This window comes from Sphaerodactylus townsendi, linkage group LG11 (genome assembly GCF_021028975.2).
Source record: "Sphaerodactylus townsendi isolate TG3544 linkage group LG11, MPM_Stown_v2.3, whole genome shotgun sequence".
Taxonomy (NCBI): domain Eukaryota; kingdom Metazoa; phylum Chordata; class Lepidosauria; order Squamata; family Sphaerodactylidae; genus Sphaerodactylus; species Sphaerodactylus townsendi.
Window position 1 is genome coordinate 54,039,841 of NC_059435.1, and position 20,296 is coordinate 54,060,136.

At 42.1% G+C, this 20,296-nt stretch overlaps 1 protein-coding gene across 2 annotated transcripts in view; it reads left to right on the forward strand.

The window, feature by feature from the left end:
- Positions 1-12,335: 12,335 nt before the first annotated feature.
- PTER (phosphotriesterase related) overlaps positions 12,336-20,296 on the forward strand; it is a 39,377-nt gene continuing 31,416 nt past the window's right edge. For both annotated transcript variants that reach the window (XM_048510817.1, XM_048510816.1), the window contains exon 1: positions 12,336-12,475. The gene's annotated coding sequence lies outside the window, so the exon portion shown is untranslated. The remainder of the gene's footprint in view (positions 12,476-20,296) is intronic.

The window sequence follows — 20,296 nt, forward strand, 5'->3', positions numbered from 1 at the left end:
CTTTTGAAACATGTAATTAAAAGGTTTTATGTTCATAGGGTTACCAACCTCCGAACTGTGGAACTAAGTTTTCCTTGATATGTGGGATGGTTTTGATGGTAGACAGAGGCCCTTCCCCTCCTGCTCTCCCTAAGCTGTAGCCCAAATCTCCACAAATTTCCCAACCTAGAATTGGCAACCCTATGCACATATTTTAGCAGTTATCTGTAGCCAATATATTATATTGTTCAAAGTGGAACAAATGGTTCTGAAATTACAGCCCAATCCTATGCATAAAAGGTCTAGAAAACTGATACTAGTCTTAATGTTTTCAGTGGGGCTTATTCCCAGGTAAGTAAATATTGGATTGCAGCTCTAGTTAATGTTAAATCAACTGAAACTCAAACCTCAAGTTGGTACCTTAAGACTATGCTCAATTTAATCTTAATGATTGCAGTATGGATTCACACTAGTACAATATTGTACTTTGTACTTATCTAACCTGACCCAGAGAGACAGGCAAAGTAAAAAATTTACCAGCGCAGCAAGTTTGCTGGGTGGAGAGGGGTATATAGCATGATTAAACACAACTCTGGATATATATTTCACAGACTGAAGTTTTCATATATGATATATGAGTTAGGGCAGTGGTGCCTGTTGAAGCCATATTGCCCACAAACACCTTTCCTGGGGTACGCTAAGTTCCAGTGTGGTGTAATGGTTAAGAGTGGCGGACCCAAATCTGCAGCACTGAGGCCCTTTCTGCACGGACAATATACAGCGGCCCAGGGATGGCAAAAATGCTGTCCCTGGGCTGCTGTTCACACAGGAGGCGCTGCTGCATCACAGCGGCACTGTCCTGGCCGCCCAAAAGCGGCGTGAAGCCGCTGCTTTTAACCTCACAAAACAAGCAAGGTTTTTGCAAAGCAGCACCTTCCTATCGGCGTGGTGCGAACCACACCACTGGGAAGATGCTGCTTCCCCCATCACCTCCACTCACTGTCATGTCCAGCATTGCCCTGGAGGGCTGCAGGGACCCGCCCACACTGCCCTCTGACCCCTGGAATACTAGAGGCGAGTAATTGGCAGATTGACTCCTGGAGGGAGGGAGGAAGGAAAGAAGGGAGGGAAGGTGATTTCAACCCACTTCAAGACTCCTTATGTAGAGAAAAGCGAGTATAAAAGCCAACTTTTTTCCTTTTTTAAAAAAATGGTCAGAGATACACAATAAAGTTTAAAAACAGAGGCTATGCGGGATGCCAAACAGAAAACTACCCCTAATAAAAACAGGATTCTTAATTCTAGCAAACTGGAAAACAGGTAATTTTGGAGGCTAATATGGCTACAATCTCTGGGATTTGTTTTGGTTTAGAAAGAGACAGCCTTAAGATAAATACAAGCCAATATTTGTATCCTCTATTTTTAATGGTGTCCACCTATTCCTTGAAACATAAACCCTAACAGTTGTAGCCATATTAATAGTTAGCTAATGAACAGCTAAACAAGGGTGGTTTCTGCACGGCAGCAGAAACACCCCTCCATTGGCATGAATTGTGCTGGTGGAGGCTCAGAGGCTGTTTGCACAGTATCGTGCGAGCGGCCCTGAAGATGTAATGAACCAGAGAGGCGGCTCTGCATGGAGCCACCCCCAGTTCATCCAGCTCACTCACCTCTCCCTGGTGTCGGAAGGCAGCGTAGGCATGTCCCTCCAGCCCTGCAGAGCTGCACTGGACAGGAGAGGTGAGTGGACGGGGAGCCAAAAGCGGTGCCCTCATGCCGGTGCGATTCGCACCGCACTGGCGGGAAGACGCCGCTTTTCAAAAACCTCGTTCAGGGAGCAAGGTTTGAAAGTGGCATCTTCGCACTGCTTGGGGGGAGAGCAAGGAACAGCACCCCAGGGACAGTGTTTTTTCCGTCCCTAGGGCGCTGTTATTTGGCCGTGCAGAAATAGCCTAGGAGTGGTTATTCATTTGAACAGCGCTAGAGGTAGTCAAAGGGAAGTAGTAGTGGTTAAGTATTCTATCAACACCTGGATTAGTGGGATTTAGTGGAAATTTACTACATATGATAGTAAAGGGAAGGAAGAGAGGAGTGACAGGCCAGCACAAGAGGAACATTTGGGGATTCTGCCCAACATTTTAAATATTCTAGCTGATATTGTAGTGGTCCTTTCCGGACAAATCCCATAAAATGTTTCTAAAATGTTTTCAGTCCCCACTTCCTCATACAGCAATGTATGTTTGCACTCACCCCCTCAAAATGATTCTTGGCTGCCATTAATTGATCCCCTGCTCCTTTTTCAGTTCGGCATTGAATTGATGTATCAATGTTTCACAGTTTTGTGCTGCATGCTATACTCCGTGTATACTCAATCCTCTAAAGATTGCCCCCATGTTTTTTTTTAAAGAGAGGAATTCTGCAAAAATAACAGGGAACTTAGTGAACTCAGAAAATGGCACCAAGAAGGAAGTTCAGGGATACAGAGAAGGGCGGGAAACACAATAAATAGATCACACAGCAACTGAAGACCTTTTGAAAACAGTTCAACCAGAGAATCATTTTAAAAGGGGATTCATTTAAAAGTTTTTGGGCTGCAAATAAAACTTTTTGGGGACAAAATAATGCAGAATTCCATAGAGGAAATGTATATTCTGCCTCAAAATATTTTAAAAAGTTTGTGCAGAAAGGGCCATTGTTCAACATGTTATTTCATCAGTATGTAATATCACATTTTATTAAGCAAGTTAAAACACACGCACACATCTGAGCTGCAAAATCATTGCTTGGACTTGGAGACTGCCTCTAACATATCCATTTATTTTTGAAGAAAAAGGATCACAGTTAATCTGTGAATATAAAGCACCGTGAGAATATCTGCAAACAGTTGCAGATGTCATGTGAGCATATAGATCCCGAAAAGCAAGATTTTATAACAGCAAAAATGCAAAGCTTATAAAACACTGGATCATAGCGACTACTGGAAATAAGAGAACAGTCTGGAAGCATTTAAATAAAATGATGTCCAGGATAACATGGTGTAAAGGAGTGTGATGTGCTCCTGCAGAGTTAAAACTTATATAAACCACAATATGAAAAAGAGCAGGCCTATCTAACCAAACAAATGGGAATACAATGAGAGATTCGTGTAGTCCTACCTATACTCCCACAGAAAGGCCCTATTATGTCAAGGTAAATTGTACCAACTGCCTTAAAGTGGTGCTTGTCTCTTCTAATTTTATTGATCTAACAAGCAGAACCACCACGTAATAGTGCTTGTACTCGGTCCATTAAGGATGCAACTGACACAAAATGGCAATTATTGCACACATGTAGGGAGGATTTTATTATTTTGATACTAGTGCCACAGACATATACATATATATCTTATCTCTTCTGTTATCTGCAAAAGTTGTGCCACTACCATTGTTTTCAAATTATGCAAATCTCTTTGCAAGCGTGCCACTAAATTTAAATGGGGTTCCTTTTGGAATGACTTTGTCCACCTGCACTTACATACTGCAAACACTACCAGAATAAATTAGTTTTGTTTAGCGTGCCTCTGACAACATCTTTTCACCAGCTCTGAAAATAGAGCTGCTTCCCTGGTTTTATTAGTATATAACTGCTCTGTTCAACTCAACATCATTTCACTAAACGAAGCTGGGTCTCTTTCTTTGCCCTTCTTGCTTCTTTATGGTGTGAATTTAGTTTTCATGAAAAGTGTCAGATTAACAGCCCTAGAGACTTATCTCTATTTATCTACCAAACAGCTACAGTATGACCAGTGGCAGGTCAGTGTTTAACACACCACTGTAGCAATTGCATGTAACACTGAGATGAACAAATGAACTGCTGTACTGTTTCACATCGTAGGGCTATCTGGCACAGTATTCTGTCCACAATAATTGTCTGTAATGGACACTTTGTAAAACGTGTACACATCTCCATTGTGAAATAAACAGGATCATCAAATGCTCACTCTTCTCTCTTCGTAAATGGAAACAGAGAACTAATCATACCACAAAGCTTCTTTTTTGGACATTTTGATTACCCTGCTGCAAAGTGGTCCAAACCAAGCCAATCTGATCTGTTGTTTTGCCTGACCACTGCTGCCTTGCTTGCTTGCTTCCAACCCACTCTTTGGTGCCTTTTTTGGTTTCCCATCTTTGATCTAGCATTAATTTGTTGGACAAAAGAGGATCCATTGTTCCAGTAGTCAATCTTCATTGTCACTGTTTTGTTTTGTTTTTAAAGCCCTTCAAATCACTGTGCAATGTAAAGATGGAACTGGTGAAACTATTGCCCATCCGCTGCTTCCCTGCTTCCATTCCCTGCCATCTTTTCGTTTGTTTGATTATTTGTTGACTTTTTCCAGTGTTACTTTACTGGCATGGCCATTTGCTGCACTGATAAACCCCTAGACTTCATACATTTTTTTAAAAAAAAAAACTCTTCAAATCGATGTGAAAAGGTGTAACTTTGGTGACGGAAGGTGGGGAGGAACGAGAAAGCTCAAACAGAGAGTAATGCATGGGCATCTCTTCCACTTTCCCTGCACAGGCAGGGGAAAAGTTGCATTTTCCCTGCTTTTGGAAACCACTGGGATTCTCTCATCTCTTGTGTTGTGAATTCAGAAGCAGGGAAAATGTGTGCACAATTATGAATCTGACCTGGTGGTAATGGATGCTTAATCTGAAGTGACCAAACAAGAGCAAAAGGCCCATGTTATTGGATCATTCTGTTTTTTGTCCCAGAACCTTCGCAAAAACGGATCAAAATTTCACACAATATTAAAAGTTAAACATTCAAAAAATATTCTATGGCACCTTCTGCACATGCAGAATAATGCACTTTCAATCCACTTTCACAATTGTTTGCAGGTGGATTTTGCTATTCCGCGCAGTAAAATCCAACTGTAAAGTGCATTGAAAGTGGATTGAAAGTGCATTATTCTGCATGTGTGGAAGGGGCCAAAGTGAACGCAAGAAAATGAATACACTGTAGTCTTTCTTACTTGTAGACAATACTATTGTGGACAATACTATTTGTGGACAATGCTATTAGGCTGTGATCTTTTTACCTCCTAATCTTTTTCCTCTCCAAACTTCCTGCTTTACATCACTTGCTGATCCAAGGATTCTTTTGCCTTTATCAAAAGTCATACACTGTCACTTTCCCATTACCTGTATCCATATTCTCATTGACTTTCTCAAATAATAGTGGGTCCAAACAGTGTCAACTACCTAATGTGGAAACTGGGAGTTAGAAAGACCATTTCTGCATACTATATCATCATTTCCAATTCTATAGTCTTTTCATCAAACAAAGTCTTTGTTGCAGCTCCATTTTACCAGTTTTCCAGGATTTTTTTTCAGATTACAGCAAAGGACATCTGAAAAAAATACTTGAAAAAACTGGGAGAATAACAACTGCGGAATGATACTCTGGTGTCTTTAAAACATGGTGGTTTCCCCATTACTACTGCAGTCACAGATAAAGCACAGTAGCAATTGGGCTTTCATATGGCAGATTTCCCTGTAGTTTTCCTGCTCCAGATCCCTGGAAGTGGCCACCCCTTTCCTGTGGACACCAGGTCTTTTGCAGTTTTTTTAAAAAAGAATCAGCATTAAAATATTATTACATTAATATTGATACACTGTTGTAATGATAAGTGTAGCAGTTTCTCTGAATTCCCAGTTTTTTAAAAAGTATCTTGCAAAGATATGTTTTTTCTCTGCAAGGGAAGGGGAAAGAGCAGGGGCATAGCTAGGGAAAATGGAGCCCGGGACCAAATCTGAGATTTGCAGCCACCCTCCCCCACCACGACCAAACAACATTTTTTGCACCAGGTCATCTCAAAGTCTCCATGACAGTATAAAAGATGCCCCAACACACAAATCTGAACACACCCGTGGGGACAGGGTCAGGGAAAATGGCTGCCCTGTGGACTAGAAAATCCAAATTTCCTCACCCATGTGGAGGCAATTCAGGGTTTCATGTGATCTGTACCAATACTTCATAGTGAAGCAGGTTTGAAAAAGACCACAGAAATGCCAGGGCAGTCCCCAGAGATGCACAAATGTACCACAATAATATGGGAAAGTGGCACGTGGGGTGAATGTTTCCCAAAAGCATTGAAGTCAGGGCAGATAACCCGTGCAGAAATGACCTGTGAGAGAGAAGAAGAAACAATGCTGTTAAAAAGCTGAGTTGCAGTAAAAGCCCAGTGCCCAAAAGCCCTGTATGCGAACACAGAGTAGATAAAAAGGCAAAGGTAGTCCCCTGTGCAAGCACCAGATAATTACTGACACATAGGGTGATATCACATCACAATGTTTATAAAGCAGACTTTGTTTATAGGGTGGTTTGTCATTGCCTTCCCTAGTCACCTATACTTTATCTCCATCAAACTGGGTACTCATTTTACCGAACTTGGAAGGATGGAAGACAGAATTAACTTTGGCCCGGTTACCTAAAATCAACTTCTGTCGGGATCAAACTCAGATCATGAGCAAAGTTTTGACTGCAGTACTACAATTTACCACTCTGCACTATAGGGGTCCTCCCCAGATTAAACACATAGTACAAAAACATGATTTTCCATGGGTCAAGTATAACAGAAGCAAGCACCAACTTTATTGCCATTACATTGATTTGCCTTTACAGTAAATAGCAAGTAGGAATCAAAATATAAATTGATGATACACAAGACAAATTTATCATTTCACAGAAACATTTACTTTTAATGCAGTGGTCATTCATGCACAGGTTGCAGCTCCACTGAAATTTATGGGCTTGAGCTAACAGAGATAACTGAGGATTATAGTGCAAAATCAACTATATGTTTCTTCCAAAAATAATATTTTTTAAATTAAAAGACAACTTATATTTTTGTCTACAACTTTTATTCTTACTGGCAGTCATTCTTATCTGTGCATCCTATTTTCCGTTCTTAATCTCCATGGGCTTTTTTCACTGAATTGCTTGGCAGAAGACTGAATTCAGAACAAAGCCGGTATCTTCTCAGAATAGACCAGGAGGAAAAGAGAAAACTGGTACAGAATTTCCCAATTTAGAGTTGGTATCCCTACCTATTGGGCTAAATAATATAGAAGACAGGAGAGATTATTGGGTGAAGAACTTATTCTGCCCTAGATTGAACTGTTTGGTCTTGGTGTTTTCCTCCCCAATGCCAGAAGTATCCTTGTACAGCAAATTGTACAATTGTTTGGGTCTTGAATGTGAATGGACATTTTAGTCTCCCAGAATGCCTTGTTAGTGAAGTGGAATTACTGCAATATGCTTCACCTGGGACAACCCGTAAATATATCCTGAAAACTCCAGGATGGCCCTGCTGAATTAAAAAGAGTCAAGAAATCTGATAGTATCTCCTGGGCCTTGGATTCTTTACTGTCTATATCATACTGTGTTTTTAGTGCAATACTTTCTAATTTTTATTACAACAGAGTAATTGTTAGATGCATGTGTAATGTTCTTACTGCATTGTTTTTACTTCTGTTAAGTATTCGTTTGACATCTTTTCCCAAAGACATGGCTTGAGTCTCAGTGAGAAAAGTGGACTACGTAGTAAGTAAATCAATCAATCAATCAATCAATCAATCAATCAATCAATCAATCAATCAATCAATCAATCAATCAGCTACTACAGATGTTGCTCAGCATCACAAAACAAGTTGTGTCAGATCACCTATTGTTGCTATTGCAGATGGTCTCTATACTTTATTATATGTAGATTTGACTAATACAGTCAGACCCCATGCTTTTTAAAATCTCTTGGCTTTTTCTTTGCAACTTCCTTCTTCATAACCTCATGTTTGTAAGTCTGCCCAATGAGAACTCATCTCATGCAACTGACAAAGAGGGCCCTGGTCAACCAAAACTTGCACTAGAATAAAAATGTGTCTATGAGGCGCCCCACCTCATTGGTGGATTCCACACAGCAAGAGTACAATGGCTTGCAGTGGTTATAAAGGAACCTGTTTCCTTTTCCCCATTCACATGTGTGTTGTGCAGGTGGTGATTGGAACCCATGAAAAAAATATGGGTTGCTTTTGTTTCTTCACACAGAGGTGCTTCTCTTTAATTTCCTGCTATACTTGCGTAGCTGTGCAGGCATACAGAAAAGAACCCCTGCAGCCATTCTGATCATCCCACAATACGATCGTGTGCACCTGTGTAGTTACGCATATCCAACATATTCTCACTTTAATATGCAACTTATCCCTGAAATCAGGCTCCATCCCTGAAGACTGGAAGATGGCCAATGTCACACCAATTTTTAAGAAAGGATTTAGGGGGGACCCGGGAAATTACAGGCCAGTCAGTTTGACATCGGTTCCTGGCAAATTAGTAGAATCTATCATTAAAGATAAAATTATAAAACATGTAGAAAAGCAAGACCTGCTGAGAAAGAGTCAGCATGGCTTTTGCAGAGGCAAATCCTGTCTTACAAACTTACTAGAGTTCTTTGAGGGTGTAAACAGGCATGTGGATAAGGGGGAACCAGTGGGCATTGTCTACTTGGATTTCCAAAAGGCTTTTGACAAAGTTCCTCACCAGAGACTATTGAGAAAACTCAGCAATCAAGGAATAAGAGGGGAAGTCCTCCTATGGATTAAAAACTGGTTGAGAAACAGGAAGCAAAGAGTGGGTGTAAATGGGAAATTCTCACAATGGAGAGATGTAAGGAGTGGTGTCCCCCAAGGATCCATTTTGGGACCAGTGCTCTTTAACCTATTCATAAATGACCTGGAAGTAGGGGTGGGTAGCGTGGTGGTCAAGTTTGCAGATGATACCAAATTATGTAGTGTGGTGAGAACCGCAAAGGATTGCGAAGAGCTCCAAGCGAACCTTGATAAATTAGGTGAGTGGGCTAAGAAATGGCAAATGCAGTTCAATGTAGCAAAATGTAAAGTGATGCACATAGGGGCAAAAAATCCAGACTTCAAGTACACGCTACAGGGGTCAGTGCTATCAGTCACAGACCAGGAAAGGGATTTGGGCGTCTTAGTTGATAGTTCCATGGGAATGTCAACTCAATGCATGGCAGCTGTGAAAAAGGCAAACTCTATGCTGGGGATAATTAGGAAAGGAATTGAGAATAAAACTGCAAAGATTGTCATGCCCTTATATAAAGCCGTGGTGCGACTGCACTTGGAGTACTGTGTTCAGTTCTGGTCGCCACATCTCAAAAAGGATATCGAAGAGATAGAAAAAGTGCAGAGAAGGGCAACGAGGATGATTGAGGGACTAGAGCACCTTCCTTATGAGGAGAGGCTGCAGCGTTTGGGACTCTTTAGTTTGGAGAGGAGACGTCTGAGGGGGGATATGATTGAAGTCTATAAAATTATGCATGGGGTAGAAAATGTTGACAGAGAGAAAATTTTCTCTCTTTCTCACAATACTAGAACCAGGGGGCATACATTGAAAATGCTGGGGGGAAGAATTAGGACTAATAAAAGGAAACACTTCTTCACGCAACGTGTGATTGGTGTTTGGAATATGCTGCCACAGGAGGGGGTGATGGCCGCTAACCTGGATAGCTTTAAAAGGGGCTTGGACAGATTTATGGAGGAGAAGTCGATTTATGGCTACCAATCTTGATCCTCTTTGATCTGAGATTGCAAATGCCTTAACAGTCCAGGTGTTTGGGAGCAACAGCCGCAGAAGGCCATTGCTTTCACATCCTGCACGTGAGCTCCGAAAGGCACCTGGTGGGCCACTGCGAGTAGCAGAGAGCTGGACTAGATGGACTCTGGTCTGATCCAGCTGGCTTGTTAAAAAAAACATGCAAAAGAAAAAAAAAGAAAAAACGACCTCCCTGCAATGCCAGGGCAATTATGAATGTATTGCTGAGGCAGGTGGATTCTCTTTGACTGTGGATGACACTGTGTGAGGGAGGGAAAAAATTGCCTACTTCCTGGCCATTCTCACAGGAGGAGTTCCAACCCAGGATTTTGCAAAAGAATTTCTGGTTTAACAATTTTCGAAAATCCTGGGTTGAGGAAAATAAAACGGGACAAACTCATTTTGGGGATGGGACGTGTTCAAAGTCCCCCACTAAATCTATGTGTTTTTCTGTCTACACCCATTTGCCCTGTGCAGAATCCACTGTTTTATATACCAGAAGGTTCACTTTGCTTCGTCATCAATCCAAGCTGGCTGTTCACTGCAGTAGTTCATTCTCTTTCAGTGAAAGGATGCTTTACATTCAGATCAGCTAATTATTATTGTTCCTGTGAATACCTAAGCAATTAATAATGATTAATTGCTTAAGTTAAATGTCACCATCTATATTTGATTTCTGAAAGGATTTCTGATGGCAACTTTCCTTGGAGAGGATAGCTGTGCCTTTGGGAAAATATATCAAATGAATATTTAACAGGTTTAGGAAATAGGTGTGTCAAAAGGCCAGGGTTTTTTAAAAGATTAATTTAGTATTTGGAGCTGAATTTATGGCTAACACTGGGAAGCTTTTGCTTTCCCATAAAACTTGTTTAAAGATTAGGATCAATTTCCAGATCCTTTTGTATTTTGATCTTAATCTTTACACAAGACATTTTATGAAGCAAATGCCAATAAAAATTACACGGAGATGGCTCTAAAAATGTGCATTGTCCTGAAGTCATGCCAGGGGATTTTCATGCCTACATGATATATCAGTGGCTGTACAGTACAACTACAGAGTGCAGGTGGAGGACCAGTTAGTTAGTTACCCCATCATGTCAAGTATGATGCTAATATGGAAAAGAGGCTATGAACATAGCCAGTGGTGACTTCTATGTACATAGTTTCTGGAAAAGTCTTGTCTGCAACTGAACAAACTGCTGCTGCTACGAACTGCTTGCTGTATACATTTTTTAAAATTATGCATTCATTTGTATGCCACCCTTCCCCATGCAAGCTCAAATATGTTTTTGTAACATGATTTTGTTTCTAAGGACAGTTGAAAATGCATTGTGTGTTGATAGAACAGTTGACTTGGCATGAATGAACCAGCCCTTTGAGAGCTTCTAACTCTCCCCATCTTCAGAGCACCCTGCGGCCCTCCTTGGTGAAGCTGGGATGTTTGGTGGGAGCACAATTTCAGTGTATATGTCGGGCACCATTTCCTGTAGATATGCTCCGTCTACATTTCTTGCCCTGGGAGGATTAGTTTTCTATAGCCTGTTGTATTTTTTTTTTTTGCGCAATGAGCTTTAATGCTAGTTAATAAATAATCCGAAAAGCTGAAGACTGGGAGGGGGGCAGATGAAAGCAAAGTTGGTTAGTGAGTGCAAAGGACAGAAGGAAGGAGGGGGGCACATGGGGCTGCCCAAAGAAAGAGTAAATAATGTGGGGAAGGGGGAACAAGAAAAACAAAGTGATCTATGCAATTCCTTGCCAGTTCCCTGTTTGCCCTCTGATAATTACTGATGTAATGTCATAAGATCTGAAGGTGCTAAAGAAAGCTACTTATTAGGCCCTTGAAATTTGGGCATATGGGTCTGTGAGTGTAAGAGCCACAAGAGTATTTGTTCTTTATTTGAAAAAGAGCAGATGCTTTCTGGAGGTCACAAAATCTGCTAAAGGCTCCTCCACGTGTAACAATGATGGGAACAGTTTGGGCTGCAGCACAGAAGTAATTAAAGGGAGGCTGATATTTCTAGTTATCAAGTCTAGGACTCTAAAACCAGGAACAAACACTGTCAGAATGTGCAACAATCAGGTCAAAGGGGCTTGAGGCGAGGGATTCGTTGTCAGGTGAAGAGATATGTGACTGCTCAGAAAGGAAAATAGTCCATACGGAATCTCTCACACTATCGATACCAAGAAAATACAGCCATTATTTTTGATAGCATTCTCACCCCTATATTAGATTCTAGAAAAACCAGAAACTTCCAATTACGCTCTACGGAAGAGTGAAAAGTAGCCATCTTCTGTCAGACTGTAATGTTCTAACTTGGAATAAGGCTTTACCTTTCCAAACGAGGCCTTTCTGAAACCTTAAATACTCTGAATTTCAGTCCCCTTCCGCACATGTAGAATAATGCACTTTCAATCCACTTTCACAACTGTTTGCAAGTGGATGTTGCTATTCCGCACAGTAAAATCCAGCTGCAAAGTGCATTAAAAGTGCATTATTCTGCATGTGCAAAAGGGGCCCAAGCTTCAGTCTCCAGATCAGCTGAGGATATTCAGAGGCTGCCCTTTTGCCTCTCTTTCCTCAGATGGCTTCCCAACAGACAGCTCACAACTGGAAGCGTCTTCGCTAGGAGAAAACATTAAGATTTCACCGGGCGCCGCCTCCCGCTCTCTTTGCTTTTCCCCCACCTTCCAGGGCGGGGTCCCGCCCATGGGCTCGGCCCACGCCGGAGGCGGGATTAACCTAATCCAGGAAGGGTGCTATTCCTGACCCTTCTGGTGCAAAGGCCAGTTTGCAAGAGCCAGGAAGAAAACGAGCAGCGGCGGCCACTCTGGGAGTCCCCACTGAAGGGTGAGCGCGCCCCAGGGCGAGGAAGCACGAGGGGAGGACGTGGTAGCAATCATGGGCGGCTCGGGGCAATGACCCACAAGAGGCGCGAAGATTGTTTTGCTTTGGGCTGCAGTCCTGCCCGTTTTGCTCCGTTTGCGAGGAGAGAGCGCGGGAAGGAATGCGCCCTCCCTTTCCCAGGCAAGCTGGAGCGGCCCCCTTACCTCCTCCCCCTTTAACTGTGCGGCTTGTCTTCCAGTTTCGACGGAGGAAGCGATAAGGCTTATGGTCTTCCATTGTAGGGGAACACTTGCAATGGCCTCAAGAGCCAGTAATGTTCTTGATCAGTTTTTGTTGCTTGACAAAGGTCGGCTTTCAGGAATTGGTTATGGAATCAGTTCCACCCGAGTTCTGTATTATTTTTATCGTCTTATCCGATGAGAATTTGAATTGTGGCACAGAAGTACTTTATAGAACCTGCAGTCAGAACTTCACTAGTACCTGCAGGTGTACTTTTCAGTACCTGCAGTCAGAACTTCACTATAAGCAACAAAACACACGCGATGTAAAATTTTATTTAAATCTTTTGTTTAAGGCTTGATGAGGGTGTTAATCCTTGGTTTAACTGGGATGATGGTTAGGCAAAAGAAATCACTCATGGGACTTGGCACTCAAACAGCATCTTGTTTGAGCTGGACTGTTATTGGTGCAAAGCTTCTGTGTTGTGCTTAGCATCCACGCTAGTATAAGAACTGCAACACCGTTTAAAGAATGTCACATGGGGGTGGGGGAGCACCTTGCCTTGTGTGCCTCACAATTTGACATAAGTAAGTGTGTGTGAGGGTGCACTAACACACTTATGGTTAACATATAGTGGGTGAATACAGAAATCTTTTTGCTCAGTGGTAATTTACCACACTCTGCAAGTAATCATGGGGGAGAGAAGGTGGCATGGCGTAGCCCAATTTCAGATAATCAGAAGCTAAGCAGGGTCTATATTCAGGTGGGAGTGCAATCCTAATAATTTGACTAGTTTATATCTCCCTTTTTTGTTTTGAAAATGATGTTAAATGATCCCAGTTTTGGTCACACCATGTAATCTCTTGGGATTCTAAAGTAGAGACTGCTGTACAAGTCTATGAAAATGCCTGCTCTGAATCCAGGAATTAACCACCCCTTTCTTTCATGCTTTAAAATAAGGTACTTGGGAGCTAGTATGGCGTAGTGGGGTGTTGTGTGGTTTCCGGGCTGAATGGCTGTGTTCTAGTAGCATTTTCTCCTGACGTTTCGCCCGCATCTGTGGCTGGCATCTTCAGAGGATCCTCTGAAGATGCCAGCCACAGATGCGGGCGAAACATCAGGAGAAAATGCTACTAGAGCACAGCCATACAGCCCGGAAACCACACAACACCCCAGTAATTCCGGCCGTGAAAGCCTTCAACAATATGGCGTAATGTGTAATGGTTAGAGTGTTGGACTAAGGTATGGGAGACCCAGGTTAGAATCTCCAGTCTGCCATTTGAGCCAACTGGGTGACTTTGGGCCAGTCACACCTTCTCATATTATAAGTGAAGGTTGGTAGTAGGCTACCTTGGGCACTGTCTTTTTCCTTTGAGATGCAAATCTGGGCAAGTTTGTCTTGTGATTTAATAGTACATTTAGTTTCCTTGCTTTCCCTTTTTTACTTCTGCTCCCACAATGCAGGTGATTGTGGCAATACTTGTGTTTGTGGATGCAGTTTGCAGTAGGATAGCCAGCAGCATGTTAACCAGTGTGAGAGGACCTGTTGTATATAACAGCTGAATAGTCACGAACTAGTGCAGACTCCTAGAAGACAGATGCATTTCTCTCAGTACAGCAAAATAGATGGGAGTTGACAAACTATAGATATCATTAGCTGTAGCACCAGCACTGGCCTAGGTAACTGCCTCTCTGTCCTGGAACACAGTGATGTTGTATGATAAGCAGCATTGTCACAGAATGCAAGATTTGGAAGCAGAATTATGGTCCATCCCTGAGTCAGCAGGAGATGAATTACAGCACTATGAGCAAAGCTGCTTGCCATTATTAATGATTTGGTAAGTACATATCCATATGTCAACCACAGGTTATGCGTCAGGACCAAATGCTTCTATTCTAGCTTGTACTCCTTCAGTTTCAAGCACCATGAAAGTCAGAGATGTAGATTAATGGAAAAGGTACAGCCATGAGTCTATGACTGACTTCTGACCTTGCAGATAACATTGTAAAACAGGTGCGACTGGGCTATGGCACCTGCCATTGCCATGTAAACATCTATAGAAAAATAGGCATATAAAATAAATATGAGGTAAGATTAAGAGCTGATCCATATATAATGTGTTTGTCCTTAGGAGCATTTTAAAAATGATCTGCCTAAGTTAATGTTTTAAAAAGTGGTACATTGGAATTGAAAACCCATGTAGATGATTGTAATATTTTCCTTGTGTTTCTCCATGGGAGTCGTTTTAAAAAACATTTTGTTAGTAAAGGACCTGAGGTGTTCATAACAAAGGCAACATTGGACCTCTTGGATGTGGCATTTTACTTGCTCTAGGTGGTTATCAATAGGTTTAGCCAGAGGTGGGATCCAACCAGCTCTCACCACTTCTCTAGAAGTGGTTACTGATTTTTTCTGAGTGCCGAGAAGGGGTTACTAAAGCAACCTCCCTGCCCAATAGGGACTGGAGGTGCGTGTGTGCAGCAGCGCCACCGTTTGAATCCCACCACCATCGGAACCTGTTATTTTTGGATCCCACCACTGGGTTTAGCTGAAGAAAGATGACTTTGGATTAAAACATGCTATGCATGATTTGGAGTTTCGAACATTAGTAATATAATCAGTATCAAAGATATTATAGGTGTCACTCATCTTAGGCCCTTTCCACATGGGCCAAAAAAAACGGGAGAAAGGTGGGTTACATGAACCTGCCCTCGCCCTGGCCCCTTTGCACAGATGGCTGTCCTAGTGCATTGGCCCGGGCGTGCACCTTCACATGAAGGTGCATTTTTTCATTTCTTTTTCTTCCCTGCATGCCTTTTTTTTCTTCGTAGGCAGGCAGGACTGACCCCCTGGGCCTTGATACGGCCTGTTTCCCCTCCATGGTTCCACAGATGGGAGCGGGGAAGGGTTTTTAAAGATTCTCTTGTTCGAATGTGCCTCACAAGTGCAGCCATTTGCTGGGCCGCATTGCGAGGCACTTTAAAACAAAAGAATTGCACATAATTTGAATCTTGGTGGGAGGGATGGAAATGCGGAGCAAATCCGCGTTAAGAGCAGGATCCGTGCGAAGTTCCTTCCTAACCTGGGTTCCTTACAGGTGTTATCCCGTGCAGAAAGGGCCTTAGACAGTTTTTGTTTACTTCCAGAAAGGATTCTAGCAGTTGAATAGATGTTTCTGTTCCTGGAAAAGCTTGCAGTACCTTAAATCACCATGGTCAAGGCATGCAGTGTTTTGAAAACTTGCTTTTTTTTTTGGCAAATATTGCTATTTATTTAGCACCATCTGTGTGTTTAGCAAAGAATATAAGCAGAAGGCAGATCTCTGTCCCAAGCATTTACTACCTAAAAGGATTTACCGGTAGGTTACTGTTTGTAGAAATTAACAGTAAACTACTGTACTTGGTCACTCAAAGTCTCTCCCGCAACTTCTCACAAACTCATGCTCTGTTTCATTTTCTTTCTTCACCTGCCGTACTATCTGTCTTAAAGTTGCTGTGTTTCACTTGTAAAGTAGATGGGTGAAGTGACCCCTGTAATATGTGCTTTTGAATTTTCCCTGTTGTGTATTTTGGGATTGTTATATTAAACACTATATAAATGTCAGCTATCATTATTAACGCTTTTCTTGGATTAAGAGGTTTAACAGGCATAATGTGCTCCATAATGTCACCATGTCGCAATCACTCCTTTTGTTATAATTGGAGATGGCAACGGTGGCATTCAAATGTTTAATTATATTTTGCAAAGGTGACCAGAACTAACATATAATTAGTGACTAATGTAATGCTTAACAAGAGTACTTCTCTCTACTAGAATAAGGGGAAAAGTAGAGAAAGTTACAAAGAGAGCAAGTCTAAGTGGGTATACTCAAAGTAACTTCTTTATTCAGTTGAGTGTACTCCTAGGAAGGTGTTTGTAGGGTTGCTGCCCAAGAAAGTTACAAAGAGAGCAAGTCTAAGTGGATATACTCAAAAGTAACTTCTTTATTCAGTGGAGCATATTCCCAGGAAAGTGTAGGGTTGCTGCCCCAGTCTACCAGAGATTGTGGATAAGAGCTGTGTTGAAAAGGGTAATGGGGTTAAATTATATGTTTCATGAGAACTGAGAAAGTCCTCATAATGAAGTTAAATGAAAGTTACTAACAGTTTATAAAGGTTACTTATGAAAATTCTCCCCACCCAGTGAAACCTGGCTAACATTTTAGGAACTTTATTTCTTAAATACATGGCGCCTACTGTTATTTAAACTGCGTTGCTTGTAGATAGTGTTAAGAATGGTGTTAGCACAGCTGCCAAGAAAGAACTTGTTTGAGCCCAGTTTCCAGTACAAAGGACAATACAAAGTCAAATACAAATGCGTGCTGGGTCTCATTTCCCACTGATGAGTGACCATGGCTTAGTAGAGGAGTGCTTGCCATGCAGAAGACCCCTTGTTGAATCCCTGCTGTATGCAATTAAGAATCAGGTAGTAGGTGATGCGAAAGTCCTTGATCTGAAACTCTGGAGAACTGCTGCAGTATGTTGTCTACTCATACTTTGATGTATCAATGGTCTATTTCAGTAAGAACCTAAGAAGAGCCTTGCTGAATCAGACCGGTGGTTCATTTAGTCCAGCATCCTGTCTCACACAGTGGACATCCAGTTCCTCTGCGGGTCCAACAACAGGGCATAGTAGTTGACGCCTTCTCCTGATGTTGTCCCTAGTACTGGGATTCAGAGGTTGACTGCCCGTGAACATGGAGATTCCCTCTAGTTGCCATGGCTAGTAGTCACTGCTAGACCTACCCTTAATCAATCTATCCAACCCCCCTTTTAAGCTATCTATACCTGTGGCCATCACCACACCCTTTAGCAGCAAAGTCTACATTTTAACCACTTACTGTAAAGTGGTCTTTCCTTTTGTCCTTCCTGTGTCTGCTTCCCATCAGCTTCACTGGATGTCCTCGAGTTCTAGTATTTTGGGGAAGAGACAGTGGCATACAACTTATGGGGACATGAGGTATCCCATGTCCCAGTGCGCATTCTGTTTCATCATGTGGGGGGGCTCCCATCTATGGTGAAATGGTGTGCTCCTGAGCTGCCTGCTGTGGCGTCCCCTCCCGGGATCCCTGCAAGCCTTGGGAGAGCAGGAACCGGCCTGCAGGGATGCAGGGAGGGGGGCGGGTGCTCCATGGCGGGTGGCAGCACCTATCTGGAGGCAGCACCTCCCTGCAGGCCCATTCTAGCATTCCCTTGAGCCCTGCCCTCCCTTCTGATTCCTGTAAGGGGGGGCACGGAGAGCCGGGGGGAGCAGGGAGGCGGTCATGCCTCTAGGCGCCATTTATGCACGGTACACCACTGGGAAGGAAGAAAATGTTTTCTTTGTCAACTCTCTCCACCTGTGCTTATTTTTCTTTAATCATCTCTTTTCTAAACTGAAAAGTCCCAGACTCTTCAACCTTTTAGCATAGGAAAGGTGTTTCAACTCCCTAATCATTTTGGTTACACTGTTCTGTGCTTTTTGTAGCTCTGTGGTGTCCTTTCTGAGAACTGCACACAATATTCCAAATGAGGCCACATCATAGATCTATACAAGAGCATAATAATATCAGCTATTTCATTTTTCAATCCCTTTCCTAATAATTCCTTTCATAAGGTTTGCTTTTTTCATTGCAGCAGCATACTGGGCTGACACTTTCATTGAGCCATCTACTACAACCCCAAGATCCTTTCCCTCTCAGTCTCAGCAAGTTCAGACCCCATTATTCTATACTTTAAGTTGGGATTGTTTGTTCCAGCGTTCATCAGCTTGTACTTACCTACAATGAACATCATCCGCCATGTTATTGCCCACTGACTGAATTTTTGGAGATCTTCCTGGCGCTCTTTAAAGTCAGCCTTGGTTTTCAGCATCCTGAATAATTTTGTTTTTTGTTTTCTTGCATACTCAGTCACTACTCCACTCACCCCTAGTTTGAAATAATGTATTAACAAATGTAACGTGGTATCATGTGTTCAGTTACTATGCAATTGCTGAAAAATCTGGTCTAGTGTGGTAAGAATGTTACAGCTGCCTCTCAACATTAATATTTCTACAAGTCTCCTAGAGCAGCAGTGGCATAGTGGTTAAGAGAAGGTACATTCTAATCTGGAGGAACCAGGTTTGATTCCCGCTCTGCCACTTGAGCTGTGGAAGCATATCTGGGGAATTCAGATTAGCCTGTGCACTCCCACACATGGCAGCTGGGTGACCTTGGGCTAGTCACAGCTTTTTGGAGCTCTCTCAGCCCCACCCACTTCACAGGGTGTTTGTTGTGAGGGGGGAAGGGCAAGGCGATTGTAAGCCCCTTTGAGTCTCCTACAGGAGAGAAAGGGGGGATATAAATCCAAACTCTTCTTCTTCTTCTTAAAATAAAATCTAGGGGGGACCTTGCCATGATCTGGATGGGACAGACTAGCCAGATTTTGTCAGATTTCAGAAGCTAAGCAGGGTTGTTCCTGGCTAGTACTTGGGTGGGAGACACCAAGGAATACCAGAATTGCTATGCAGAGGAAAGTAATGGCAAACCATCTCTGTTAGTCTCTTGCCTTAAAAACCCTGCTGGTTTGCCATATGATAACTGTGACTTGGTGCACTTTATACACACACACGGAGGACATTATTTTAAGATTAAAAGTGGTTTCCCACAGTACCACTTTTAATATGTGCAGTACGTTTCTCACATCGTTCTTTAAAAATATTTTTTTTTCTGTGTGAAATATCTACAGATGGTTCCAGTGTGTTGGGGGGGGGGGGGATGCTATTAATCATTAGTATTTACCACTATTCACAAGAATAAATATACTTAACCAAGATACAACACTTGGAGTGTCTCGTTTTTATATAACTATATAAATAAAACTCTGAAAGTACTTGATGCGAAATTGAGGGTAACACATCTTTTTAAAAAGGCAAGACAGGATAATATTTTTCTAAAATGTAATAAAACAGCTATTGAGACAGTGTTGAGTTGCAGACTTGAGGGTCATAGCAGTTGGGATCTAGCATTGTTATAATTCTGGGTTGCATTGACAACAAATTGTGTTTTAATGCATTTCTATAGAAAGTCTGTGCTAATAGCATTAAAATATGCTTACCAAGTCAAAATGATTGCAATGCAAGCACACACAGGCTGTGTATGTGATTATTATAGTGTGGCAATAAGAGGTTGCCATAGAAAGCAAAATATACAGATAACTTAGGAATGCATTATTAGTGACTCAGGGTCTGATATCCAAACTGTTCTGCCAGCACGGATTTATTAAGTAAAATGATGCTTGTGTTGCTGTTGTTTTTGGAAGGACAGTTCTGCAAAAGTTTTGTCCATTGGATTCACTTATCTGTGTGAATACAGAACATAAACCTTTATGAATGTAAAACATAAGATGCATACCCACTTTCTCTTTGTGGCTCATGTTGGTTTCAATAGTGTATATTACTTATGTTAAATTAATTTGCGGACCATCTGTTACCTCATGGATTCTGTTGCTTGTTACCACATGTGTTCTCTCTAACTTGGGTTTGGGACACTCATCCAGAATGAGTTTGAGGGAATTAAATTCAATTATTTGGGGGGGGGGAGGGGG